This window comes from Erpetoichthys calabaricus, chromosome 7 (genome assembly GCF_900747795.2).
Source record: "Erpetoichthys calabaricus chromosome 7, fErpCal1.3, whole genome shotgun sequence".
Classification (NCBI taxonomy): Eukaryota; Metazoa; Chordata; class Cladistia; order Polypteriformes; family Polypteridae; genus Erpetoichthys; species Erpetoichthys calabaricus.
Genome location: NC_041400.2, coordinates 91257849 through 91272127, shown reverse-complemented (window position 1 = coordinate 91272127; position 14279 = coordinate 91257849). Strand labels below are relative to the sequence as shown.

The following is a 14279-nucleotide window of genomic DNA, read 5'->3' as shown; positions in this document are numbered from 1 at the left end:
TTGCCACAGCAGATCATCTTTTTCCATATTACTCTCACTGCACCACTCGGAGTATTTATATCACTGTATCTGAGTGGGGAATCACAGCAGCAGCTGATCGGAAATTATCAGTATACAGCATGAAGCAGACGCTGCCTGAGCCACGGCAAAATGTTTCAGAGACTTTCCTGCACGGACTTCGCGGTTTAGAAAAAGTTTCATACCAAGAACTACAAACGCACTAAATCAGTCCATCAAGTGCTCCTTGTAGAACTGTTTGGACTTATAAGTCCAATCGCCTCACTGTAAACTTGGGATACAGTTATAATATTGCACAACCTGCGCCACTTTATAAAGCGCGTATTTACATATGATGACTATATCATTTTTAAGATGAAATGCAGCAAAATATGTTGATTATATTATACAGATAAAACTTTAACTTCATTTAAATAATCTGTATTGTTAATAATTAAACATGCGAGGACACGGTGCCACAGCGCTAGCTAGTTTATGGATTGTTCCTGCATTGCGTTGTATTCTTGCTCGTGCTGACGCGACACTGGAAGGATAGACGGATAGAATAATTAAACATGCACTACGAAGATATTTCAATGTTCCTTAAAAGTTTTGAAGAATCTGCGTTCTAAGCTTACAGATGGGTTCGTGTCTATTACAGAGCTGATTGTGTGGCGATTGGGTATTTGGAGAAAGAAAAGTAAGGACAGAAATTAGAGGTTAGTACGTTTGAAAGAGACAGTGCTGCTGCAATAAATTATTTCATCGAAGGTCGCGCATGGCGCAGCAAGCCTCTTGCGCGAGACTTGAACAAGCACGCACCACCATGTTCCCATGTTTAATAACATGCTTTAACTCCTATCATCATGAAAAAGATATCACGTATACATCTCAGTATTTTAATTATTCAGAGAGCTATAATATCACGAATGTAATGGATTCTGTGTCTTGTCGGAGAAAAAGAAAGCCCGTTTAAGAAGCAGGTAGTGATTCACACACAGAGCACATTGAAGATCAAATACAGAACAAAACATTTAATGTGCTACTTTAGTTACAATGGGATTTGAGAAACTAGTAAATTAAACAATTTTAAGATGAAGTTTATGATGTTCTACTTTAATGGCAAAATAAACTACGTGAGTAAAGTAGAAATTTCGAGATTAAAGTTGACATTTCGTGCTTTTTTTCCCTCACTGTGTGCCTATTTTTTTTGTCTGTACCCTAATAAGCTTTCATATGACACTCAGACGGTGGGCTACGACTTGCCTTTTCACGGCGACTTTGATATGTGATTTCTTTTTTATTTCGGGCACTGTGCGACTTTGTGAACTTGAGCTTTCGAGTTTCTCCGACACTCTGTCACTTGATCAACTTCATTTTGTTGATTATACCACTGTTTAAACCAACAAATAGTACGTTTTTGCTTTGCCTCCATTTGGTATTCGCTGAAATTCTTATATTTTCCCCTGTGCTTTTCCCATTGCCTTTTCATAGAAGGCTGAGCTTAAGGGCTATTTATACTGATTTGCATATTCAAAGAGGCATAATTCTGGGAGGAGTTGGGGCGGGACAGAAGGCGCGTGCACGTGCGTTACTTTTCACGCTGATCGGAATTTATGTAGCGGAAGAACGTGGAAGTTTGCGTACGTACAGATTCCTGCATCTGGATTTTTCTGCGCGTACGCACATTCCCACTTTTGTGCTTACGCCATATTATAGTGTGAGTTCTGCACACGACGTTATGCATGAGGCCCCGGTCTGGTTTTTATTTACTTAGAGACCTGGATCACCCTGGATTTTTGTAAGTTTTGGTGCAAATTCCATAACAATGGTCTTTGCTCTTATGGTGGATGGCTATTTATGCACAACACCTGCCCAGTCTGCTCTGATATATTTGTAATTTCAATTACAAGTAAAGTGCTCATATACTAATTTTATCAGTACAAGTAAACTAACATGTTTCAACAAAATCTGAACTGTAATAAACAACCTCCTCTTTTACTGGTTTGTCACTGATGAATAAACTCAAATCTAACTCACACATACTGCATGTACTGTCAAAAGGACTTCAAAAAATACAGACAGACATTTCATACAGACGAAAAAAACAAAAATAAATAGACAGCCATAAAATTACAATATAACTCATCTTCACTACTGTTGTGTAAAATTATAGTGTGGTAAGGGTTTTCTATTTTATAACTAGACCAAAAAAAGTTCAGTTAAAACATCAACAACAAAAACATTGTTTTAATGGTCCCTTTGACTGGAACCAAAGTAAAAAAACTGTAACATGTTTTTACACTGTTCTACATGTTTTTGTTTTGACCATTTTAACTATATTTCTACCAATATAACAGCCTATACTCAACCTTTTAATTTTACACGCTGTTTAATCCTATACAAAGTGCCATTTTACATAAAGTTGTCTTGTCTCTATATCTGTTTGGTGAAGGCTGAATACTGGGTTTCACAGATTGCTTTCAAAAAATACCAAAATTTGTTTGATTTGTCCCCTTGGGGAAATATGGCTTTTTACAGAAATAAATTTATAAATACATAAATAGACAGAACACTAAATTTACATACACTCACAGACACTATGGTCTGAACCCAGACCAGAATGACTAAACAGGAAGAAAATGAAAAAAGAAAAAACTGCACAGTCACAGTGAGGCATTATGCTTCATATTGTCTTTGGTATAATGAAATCCCAGTAGCGTTTCTTGTCAAAACACATGACTCGGCCTAAAGTACACTGTGTTAGTGTGTTAGAGAGAGGATGTGCAGCATTAAGGAACTCGGTTTCTTTCAGTTCTTTCCTTTTCTACTACCTACAGGGAGTTGAGAGTGCACACCAAAACTGAGCCTGCCCCTTTAATTAGTTTGTTGATTCGTTGGCCGTGAAGTTACCAGCCCAACACACCACAGCATAGAAAAATCACACTGGGCATCATAGAGTGTATATAGCATACCTTATTTCACAGACTTTGCTTATGGTGTACCATTTTGCAAGAGTAATATGTCTTAGGCATTACACCTCATTGGATGTAACACACAAAATATGGATTATCTTTATTACCTCACAGACTACTAAACACCCTTTCAACCTGCCAGAAATGTGCAGGTACAAGCACTGTTACATCCAAAACATTACTTAGATAAAAAAGTTAACTGAAGAGATGTCTATAGTCACATATATGTTGATCACATTACCACCTAAGTTTTGCTGTTTTTGAGAAATACAGTATAGCATGATGTGAATTTCACTGCGATATTTCTTTAATACACTGTTTTTTGACTGCATATCTATTACAAGTGAAAAGGGAGATATACACTAATGCCATTACTAGCCCATGCTGCACCAACTAAATCTCTTCATACTCAACACCATGCAAAAAGGCAGAGATGCAAACGAAAAAATTTACATCTTAAGAGTAAGACCCCAGCAACGTTCGTTTAAAACCAAATAACTAAAACTGTATTCAGAGTGATATAGTGATGGATAAATATACAGCATAGTAGCAATTTGCATTGTTATATTGATTCATATTTATCAAGCAATTAACTGAAATGGAATTTAATAGCTAGTGTTTTTAAAATAATAACTTTTCAAGATTTAAGTGTACTTGAGTTGCATTTTAACAGCTCCATTGTACAATTGCACGTTGAATTTTAAGATGATGTTGTAAATCACTGTCAAGTAGTTCCCATTTACTAATAATAAACCTGCATTAACCAGGACAGGGTTGCAGTAAATTGCTGTCCTTGCAAGCAGTTTATGGGCACAATGGAGAAATTACAAGTGAATATCTCCAATAATGCAGTAAAACCTCAATTATCTGTCAGTCTCCAATAACCATCAGGGCCAGAAAAAAAAAAAAAAAAAACACTGCACACACCAGCGCCTACCTTTTAATGCAGTAATACTGCTGTGTAGTAAACTGCGAGCTTTGCACAATGGAACAACTTTTCCTTGTGCTAGTGCATAGTGTACTTCCACAGCAACACAGTGTCAGTTATGTACCTTCAGTTTAATAGTGTTTTATAGCTTTTGTTATAATTAATCTACTATGTTTTGTTATGGCCAATAAATGTGTGTGTTGTTGGAATTGTCACAAAAAATTTAAGTTATTAAACATTTATGAAATGGCGAAAGTACTTCAAGTATTGCTTCAATTTATGGAGTAGGAAGAACAGTGAACGAGTAGTGAAGAACAGTGGACAGTGAATGATATAAAGCATGATGCCAACATGTGCCGAAATGTGTTGAAAATGGAAACCACTGATGGTAATGATATTCTGTATTAATGTTAATGTTCTTCTGTATTGTAATTTTCCATAAAAACATTATGTTTTGTTAATATATTGTGATGTGCAGGAAGTTTGTGATGCACTGCGGGGGAGCAGAAAGGGAGGAAGGAATGCTTTAAGTGATGGGACTGGGTGAAGAGCTGCTGTTCTGCAAGAAGCGGACAAGCCTCTTAGGAGAACAGTTACATGAGAAGTTAGGAGAAAAAGCAAGGTGCGGTGGAAGAAGTTTTGAGTAGTGAGTCAGGAGAGAATAAGCAGGAGTATTTATGATATACAGAAAAAAGAATATAAATGGAAGGAAAAACTGATCGGTAGGGAAAGCTTTCTTTTACTGTTTTAGACGTGTGCTCCACAATCCAGATAACGGCATATAAGACAGGGCACAGTTTGTTATGGTAAAAAGACTCCAAATAAAACATAGAAAACTTCAGTACCTCCGAGTTATAATATTATATGAATTAATTTTGTTTAAACTACATTTTGTTAATTTAGTTTTGTTTTATAAATAAATATGACTATTTGCTAAACTAATCTAATGTATATCATTTTTAAAGTAGCTGTTCTTTATCCGTCACGGCCTCAGTTCCGACCCCTGATAATCGAGGTTTTACTGTATATACAAACACCTGTGTATTCTGATTTCGTTCTGAGTTGACAATAAAAGTGACTCTGTCATTAAATTTTGAAAAGAAAAACAGAACATCATGGAAAATCCTATTTTGGAGAGTATGCAGTAGCTCCATTCAGATGCAAAACAACCAGTTTTCCTTCTCACAAAATCACATAATATTTCACTAAGTACACAAGAACACAAAGCAACATGTGCAATGGTTTTGAGAGTCAAAGCTGTTAAATGTTTTCTTCATATATATGCATGAAAAATTAAATGAAAGCTTAAATAAAAACTAAATGTGGTGTGCCTGAAAAGGCTGACTATTGCCAAGTGTGCCTATTTACCTGATATTAGATTTAACATAAATTTTATGCCCTCTTTCTACATTGTAATGTTTTGGCATTTAAAAGTATATTGTGCGACAGTGGGTAGTGCTACCCAGCTCTTGGATCCAGCTTTGTGGATCTGAATCCTAAACCCAATCCACATCCATGTGGAGTTTGCATGCTTGGTGTCTTTGCCTGATGCTGACAGAATAGGCTCTGGCTACCTGTGAGCCTGAACTAAACTAAGCAGGCTGGAGAATGTTATGCTTATATTATGGCCTCATAATGCTACCTTGCTTAGTTCACAAGTGTGCCACAGGAATAGAGACAAGAGGAGCTACTATACAGAGAAAGCTTCCAGTACTGCATTAATATAAATCATTATCTTTTAGAACCTTAGTATAACAAAGGACAGAACTGGTTGCTGGAAATGACTGTTATACTGTTGATGTCCTGGTAATGGTAACAGAGTTAACGCAACAAGAGATTACTTGTACTCACTGTTGGTCACATACTGTACTTCACATTACTTTTTTTTATTTAAAACTGCAGTGATTTTTTTTTTAAATCAAAATATGTATCCTTAAATAGATTCAGTAAAAGTAAGCTAACACTCACAAAATGGGAAGGGATCTCATGTAAAAATGTTTTTTCAGCTCTTTTCCTACTATATACTATATAGTCAGAAGTGAATATCATTTAAATGGGAAATTTAGATGCATGATTCTACTATAAAAAGAGTCCCAAATATTCTTATAGAAAAATCAGTGGAGAAAAAATTCAATTGCATTAGGGACTAAAAATAAATTATATACATTCAATGTATGAAACATTACTTTATTGCTTAAAGGATGGATAAAATAATAAATACTAAGTGAATGTGTGTTATGTTCATTTATATATTAAAGAAAACAGAACTTTCTTTTACCAGACATATGCATAATATCTGCATATTTCATCAAGAAATTCAATGGCTCATTTAGCAAACAAACTTGCATGGGTCTTTATAAACTTTACAATTCATTCTAATGACTTTGTTGCTAACTCATTCTGACACAGCAGAGTGTAAAAGTGTTGTACTGCAAGACCACAGTAATAGTGTGCTAAAAAGTGTATCTTGTTGATTTAAAATAAGCAGTATAATCCCACTATTCAGACAAAAATCCTGTTATTGTCTTTTCTTTTACAGTAACTCATTAAAAATATGAATGCTTCTTTGAAAGCTTGTGGCTCAGTTTTGAAAATGAACAATCAGAATTCATTAAGCTGAAAAGCCTTTCCTTTTGAAAGTGATTAAAAAAGGAGCATATTTTACAGATCACAGAAAAAAAGGTTTTACCATTATCTTTAATCAACTTCTAGTCTGGAGGCCAAGTCAATTGCTATTATCAAGAGGTGGGACTATGAATACAAACTCCTGTAGATAAATACATGGCAGAATGAAAGATATTTTTGTTTAGAGGATGTTAATCATCATTTCAGAAATTGTCAAAATAAAAAAAGAAAAACGTGAGGGAAAACACAGTTGCAATTGTTAGTTCTTTTGTTTATAAAAGAATTTAGAATAGCAGTGCTACAGATGAGTCCATGTACAGCACAACAAAAAGACAAAATTACACATGCATTTATAATTACTTATTCTCTAGTAGTCATATTTGTAACTATTATAATATGCTTACAGAGATGAAGGAGAAAAAATAATAATTGTACCTTTCAGGACAGCTCATTTGAAAAGAATATTTTTATTCAGCATTTATCCATTGATTTGATTGTTGTTTGTCAAGCACAAACTGAGCTGACCATTTTAAGCCACATTTTGGTGGTTCACAATTTTTACACTACATTAGAAGATAACCTGCTTTTTAGCATTTATAGAATGCCTTCATCCACTTACAATACCTATGGGCACAGAACTGAAGCTCAACCCAGCAGCATGGGAAACAAAGCATAAACCACCTGAGTTTACGATATCAGTCCATTACAGAGTGATATCACTCAAGCATAAATGAATGAGACCTGAGCATAAAAGAATGAGGTCACAAGTACAAACCTCAGAAATCAGGTTTTTTTTTTTTTTTTTTTGCATGGTGGTTAGGCTGCCACTTGGGAGAGCTTCAGAGTAGAGTTATGTTCCTGTAGATACAGAGGAGCCAGTTTAGGAGGTCTGGGACTATAATAAGGATGACCCCATCCCCAAAATGGGCAACTCCATGCAATGGAAGACCAGGACATATTGCAGGGATCACACAACTCTGCTGCCTTGGAAAAACCAGGGAATTCTGCAGGAAGAGCTGGAAACTGCAAGTGAGGGCAGGGAAGTCTGGGCTAACCTACTTGACCATACAGTCTCCACTACCCTCAACAGGAAAAGCAGGCATGAAGATGAAATGAGACGAGATGCGTTTTTGCTATAGCACAATGACCTTCAGAATAATCACTCGTTATCCTTTACTACAGCTCTGGAGCGGAATTAATAATAGAGAGTGTCTAAAGTGTAAGTGAAGGAACAAAACACAAGAATTCACCTAAGAGAAAACCTACTTATTTGCAAATGGACTGCATGTCTGCATTTAAATTGTCCTGACAAGGAGAGAAGCCATTATTTGAAAGAAAACTGTATAAAGTAAAAGCTTAAGCGAGCCACAGTCCTATTAACATTTTTCTACCCATCAACTGCATTTTCTGTACCTTCATTTTCCCATTATAAAGTTAGAAAGTAGCCAGAGCCTGTCCCAGAATTATTAGGCGGAACATTGACAAACACAGCCAAATTAACCTAATGCACATATCTTTGAGATATGGGAGGAAACAACAGATACATGTAAAATCCCCACAAGGATGTGATAAAAACATGCAAACCTCACAGAACTATCACTAGCCGGGGAATAAAACCTGGGTCCCTAGAGGTGTGAGGTAGCAATTATAACCACTCCATCATAATACAGAATCTGCTTTTTTCAGATTACTAAAAATAATTATTTTTCTTTAGAACACAGAAACGCAGGATGATTAAAAATTAATTTCTCCATTGTCCGGGGCATTGCATTGCCTATTTTCTTGTTCATTTCATATATTGTAGTAATGCTTTCATTGATGATGTCTGGAATTTTGTAGGAAGCACTGCATATTAAAGAAATGCACAATGTGGACACACCTCCCAGGCACATTCAATGTGGAAATATATTAATGGTCAAGTCATTATAAAAACAATAAAATAACTTGAATAGTATTATGAATAAAAGGGTTGTATCCTTAAGCCAGCTTTGTCAGGTTCACAGTTCATTTCCTCCAGATTAATCTGTAATTTATATTTCTTAGTACAATGAATTAACTAATTTAGTTACTAAAATACTGCATATGTCATGCAGTATGAGATATATCGCCACCGTATTAAAACCAAATGTTTCTAAAGAGAATAATCTTTTAAAATATGCTTATGTCATATCTAAAAATCATTTGTGCATTATTTTCAGTCATTTATTTTATTGTTGCTTAAATTCACAATAATCTCATCTGTTTGCCTCAATGGAGGGGCAGCGCTCCACATGGAAGTCTGGTGCTTTATTCTCTTATGCTTGGAAATTTCATCTCTGAAGTTTGTTTTGGCACCTAGAGAGAACGATCAAGACAAATCAAGAGGCAAACTATTGTCTCTATGCTGCTCAGTTGTGGCCTATAATGGAGAAGGTCTCATCCATAGACTGACTCTACTTTGCAAAATACCCACTGCTCAGTAAACAAGTTTCCACTCCAGGAGGATAGAATTAAAACAAACTGAAACATCACACTGAATGCTATGTGAAAAGAGCCATACAAAACTGCAAAATCACAGCATCAGCTCTGATGACCTTAAAACTAATTCTTCAAAAAAGAACTACCCCTAAGTTCTTGTCTATAAGCCGGACTCATGTATTAGCCGGAGACCAAAAATCATACGAATTTTTAAAATAAAATCGTATCATAGATAAGCCGGACTCATGGATAAGCCGAACGTACTATAACCTATAACTAATAGAAGGGAGGGAGGTCAGTGGTCTCACTCGCGCCCATTTAATTTCTTTAAGGGGGGAGAGAGTGTGAGATATTGCCGTCTCTCTCACTCCCCGCATGGCGCGGTTGGAGCGGCCGGAGCGCGTTCTTTCTGCTCTGGGCGTCGCCGAGTCAACACGAGCGCGTAGCGGTCATTTAAATTGTGATTTTATATGTAAGCATATTTAAATATATATCGCGGATTTCTGCGGACAATGGGTCTTTTAATTTCTGGTACATGCTTCCTCAGTTGGTTTGCCCAGTTGATTTCATACAAGGGACGCTATTGGCAGATGGCTGAGAAGCTATCCAGCTTACTTTCTCTCTGTCTCTCTCTCTCTTGCGCTGACGTAGGGGGGTGTGAGCAGGGGGGCTGTGTGCAGCTGCTTCCTGAAAGAAATGCTGCACGGAGCTTCGCATACTTAAAAGCTCAAAGGGCACGTATTGATTTTTTTTATCTGTCTCTCTCTCTCTCTCTCTCTTCCTTTCTCTTCCTGCTCCTGACAGAGGGGGTGTGAGCTGCCGCCTTCAACAGCTTTGTACCGGCGGTGCTTCGCATACCTAAAAGCCAAAAAACCCTATTGATTTTTTTTTTGACTGCTTGCTTTGCACTCCTTTGAAAAGGAAGATATGTTTGCATTCTTTTAATTGTGAGACAGAACTGTCATCTCTGTCTTGTCATGGAGCACAGTTTAAACTTTTGAAAAAGAGACAAATGTTTGTTTGCAGTGTTTGAATAACGTTCCTGTCTCTCTACAACCTCCTGTGTTTCTGCGCAAATCTGTGACCCAAGCATGACAATATAAAAATAACCATATAAACATATGGTTTCTACTTCGCGGATATTCTTATTTCGCGGGTGGCTCTGGAACGCAACCCCCGCGATGGATGTATAAGCCGGACTTATGTATAAGCCGATATTCTATTTTTTCATTTTCACAACTTTTTTCCTTAGATAAGCCGCGGCTTATTGACAAGAACTTAGGGTAATTAACAAAACTGTCAATAAAGAATGTGAAAGTGTTGGGAACCTAACGGCTTATTTATAAGTTTTGTATACTAATAAGGATAACACAGGCCACATTGCTGAAGGTCAACTCATGAGCAGCTAATAATTAAAGTAGGCAAATTAAAATGCAAAGTAGCACTGTTACTGGGTTTGGAACCCAACCCAGTTTGCATATTTTCCTTGTGTCTTTGTGGGATGTAAACTAAGAGAGAGAAACAGACACATACACACACATTACTGTATACACAAGTATACATACACATGAAACTCACTGAAAACATATAGAGTCTCCAAGTATTTTCTCACATTTTCTTAGTGATTTACACATCTCTCAGTTCCTTATCAAATATAACTGAAAATATCAAACGTTTTCATCAGTACCCGAACAGGCCAAATACCAAATGTACAAGCAGAAAAAAAAATTCTAAAAGACATGTATGAAAATACCTAACATCAACCTAAAAGTGAGAGATTTTAACAATGTGGAAACTCATCCTATATCAAACAATAATCCTAGAATGCAAAAATATATCATATATGGAATGAATACTGCTGTACTGGAAAATGTAAATATAGTATCTTTTTAGGACAAAAACATGTTTATCAGCTACAAGAGAATAAGCAAGTCCAACAATGCATGGATAAGTACAAAAGCAAGAGTATCGAGCAATTAAAAATATTTATTCACTTAATGGCAGAGCTTTCCATAAATTGATTTTGTATTTGTTGGTAATCATTACTTGTCTATATTAAAATACTTCTGTCCAAAAGCCTAACGAAATCTATTACTGGTATTCATTAAAAAATGTGTCATGACTACTAAGTTATTGTGACTGAATAAACTCAAATAAAATTGTTACAAGTTTTCAGGGAGACTGCCTTGAGGTGGGCTAAGACAACACAATTTCATATGCATACAATGCACATTACTCTAAAATCAACTAGGAAGAGAACTAAAAGCATGGACCTACAAAAATACATTCTAAGCAGCTCTCCGACTCCATAGATTACCTAAAGTCCAAAAAGGCAGTGCACAGTACCGTTCAACACAAGTACAGACACAGTAGCAACAACAATGCATCCTTCTTTGTTGAAAACTGAAAGCTAACACGACCCAGAGAGCAGGCTGGTCTGGAGCCAAGAATCTGCCTGGAGAAGAGAAGTACTGATTCAAAAAAAAAAAAAAAAAATCAGGCAATACAAAGCAGGGTCAAACTGAAGACATCCTAACAACCATCAGGCTTTTGTTGCCTTTGGCTTATTTCTTTAACAAACACTTTCACGGGAAAAAAAATGTTTAAATCTAATCTAGAAATGTCCTTAAGTACCTTTAAAATAAGAATTGTATTAATCTGGCATTTAGGATGAACATACATTTACTATGCTCATTAAATACAGATATTTTATAAATATAGAAATTTTATAAAAATATAAATTTTATTTTTAAATTGAGAAACAGCTTTAAATAAATTTTCCATTTCAAAATTAGGTAGATTAAAAGTATTTTAATTGAAAGTACTCACTGTTAAAGTACTTTATTGAGATATATCACCCAACTGTAAATAAAGGAAAAAACAGAAACAAAATAGAACATTCTCAAGTATTCACAAAAAGACTGCTTAATCTATAAATCCACTTCTAACTAGAAGGATGCAAACACTACACTTTAAACACAGTGAAAATTGAGACAGCCTGAATGATTTATTACAATTATTATTATTACAGTTAAAGTAATAAGATTACAATATATGGAATAAAGAACAGCCTGTACAGTGCCACAGTGGTAGTGCTGCTACCTCAAAATAAGGAGCCCAGAGTTTGCATGGCATTTTCATGTTCTTTCTGTGTCTATGTGGTTTTCTTCTGGCTGCTCTGGTTTCCTCACACAGTGCTAAAACATGCAGATTAAGTGAATTGGTGTTGCTAAATTAGTCCTAGCATTAGAAAGAAAATGCATAAACATTATGATACAGTATTAACAGGGCCGGCCCTAACAATTGCGGGGCCCTATGCGAAACGGATTGCGCGGGGCCCAGTCGGGGTAGGGATAAGGATAATAAGTGAAAATTAAGATTTTGTATTAGAAAATAAATTCGTCTTTGCATTTTATTCATTCTTTACTAAGTACAAAATCATGATCAAATTAACTTTACGAGCCTTGCGTGTAGCGAAGTCATACAGTATATCATCAAAATTTTGTTTCCTACATAGATCACGCTCAATAGCAAGAATTGCCAAATTGTTCAATCTATCTTCGTGAATTGTTGACCTCAAGTAATTCTTGATTAGTTTGAGGCGCGAGAAGCTTCTTTCACCAGATGCCACAGTTAAAAAAATGAAAAATGAACAAAATAAAGTATTTACTGATTTATTACGTCGTTATTGCATTTGATTACGTGATTTAACGTTTGAACGACAATTTGCATTTGATTATGTCACGTTTGCATTTGATTACGAGTAAATAAAATTTAAAAAAATACCTTAAGTCTACCAATTTAGGGGAACTTGAGGTAAGATGAACCACTTTTTAAAATTCCTTGTCAAATCCACATTTTTTGCTTTTTGCCAGTAATTTTCAGTCAAATTATTGTTAATGATCTGCATATGCATGCGCTTGTCGCTTAGGGATGAATCGGTACGTTTTGAACAAGTGTTTGTGAAAAAAATTTTTTTTTTATCTTACCCCTACTACAGGTAAGATGAAACAATCGTTTGGGTAGACGAATCACATTATTTTATTTTGTAAAACTATCTTAAACATTTGAAATGAGAGACTATTCATAAAACAAATTGTATAAAGATACAAGTTGACGTGCCGATGATTCTATGGCTGACTGTTAACATAGGGTGGGTTATCAATGTACAGGATTTTCGAATTTTATACAACGCTTGTTTCTGAGGAACAAGCTTTACTCACCGGTGAAAAAATCTTCGTCTGGCAGAAAAGAGAAAATTTAAACCACTGCCGGTAAATTTCAAACTATTCATCCAAAAAATCGATAACATCATCTCCATAAATAGCTCCTCCTATTTGATTGGTTTCACTGAGCTGAGCCATCATAAGGTTAAGAACGGTGTCTGTTTCATCTTACCCCAAGTTCCCCTAAATGACGAGTTTAGAGATAAAGCACCCGAGCAGCTACAATTTTTTTTCAATTTTATTTACTTGTCGTAATCACTTGAAACAACGACGTAATAGATAAAAAACACTGTAAAAACATAAAAACAGAATAAACACGCTGACCTATACATGATTATAAGTTATAATGGTTTAATTTAATAATTTACACCTAGAATTAGCACGGGGCCTATGAAAGTGCGGGGCCCACTGCGGCCGCATAGGTTGCAGTGGCCTAAGACCGGCCCGGAGTATTAATGTGGAACTACAAGATTGTAGGAATTACAGAATCATGTCTAAATGACAGTGATGAAGAGGAAATATAATATGAGTGGCTATACCTACTTCAGGAAAGACAGACAAGAAGGAAATGATGAGGTATTGTGCTATTTGTGAAAAATACTATTCAGGACCATAATTTAAAGATGGGAAAAGGGGATATGTTTGAGTCACTGGTGGTTAAACTACTAAGGAAAAAAAACAAAGATTTGGTCATTTGTGTCTGCTATAGGCTGCCAGATTCTTATATTTTTGGCAACAGCATATTACCTAATCAAATAAGATGTGCAATAAACAGGATAAAGCACTCAAGGGTGAATTTAACTTTGCAAACAATGATTGGCAAGCACCTATTGGAAATACAAAGGAGCAAACAGAAATGGTACTGATGGCAAGAGACTGTTTTCTCACCCTGTTTGTTTCAAGACCAACAAGTGGCAACTCCTGTCTAGATTTCACATTCTCTAACAATAAAGAACAAAGTAATAAAAACAGTTATTAATACTTTAAGCAACAATGATCACAACATGGTAAAATTTGAGATCATCTTTGATAACACACAAACGTACAATTAAACAAAGACTAATAATTTAA

General features: G+C 35.6%; 1 protein-coding gene across 4 annotated transcripts in view; it reads right to left on the bottom strand.

The window, feature by feature from the left end:
- The window catches only part of mllt3 (MLLT3 super elongation complex subunit), a 400950-nt gene that overhangs the window by 200510 nt on the left and 186161 nt on the right, over nt 1–14279 (bottom strand). The gene's annotated exons all lie outside the window — the stretch shown is intronic.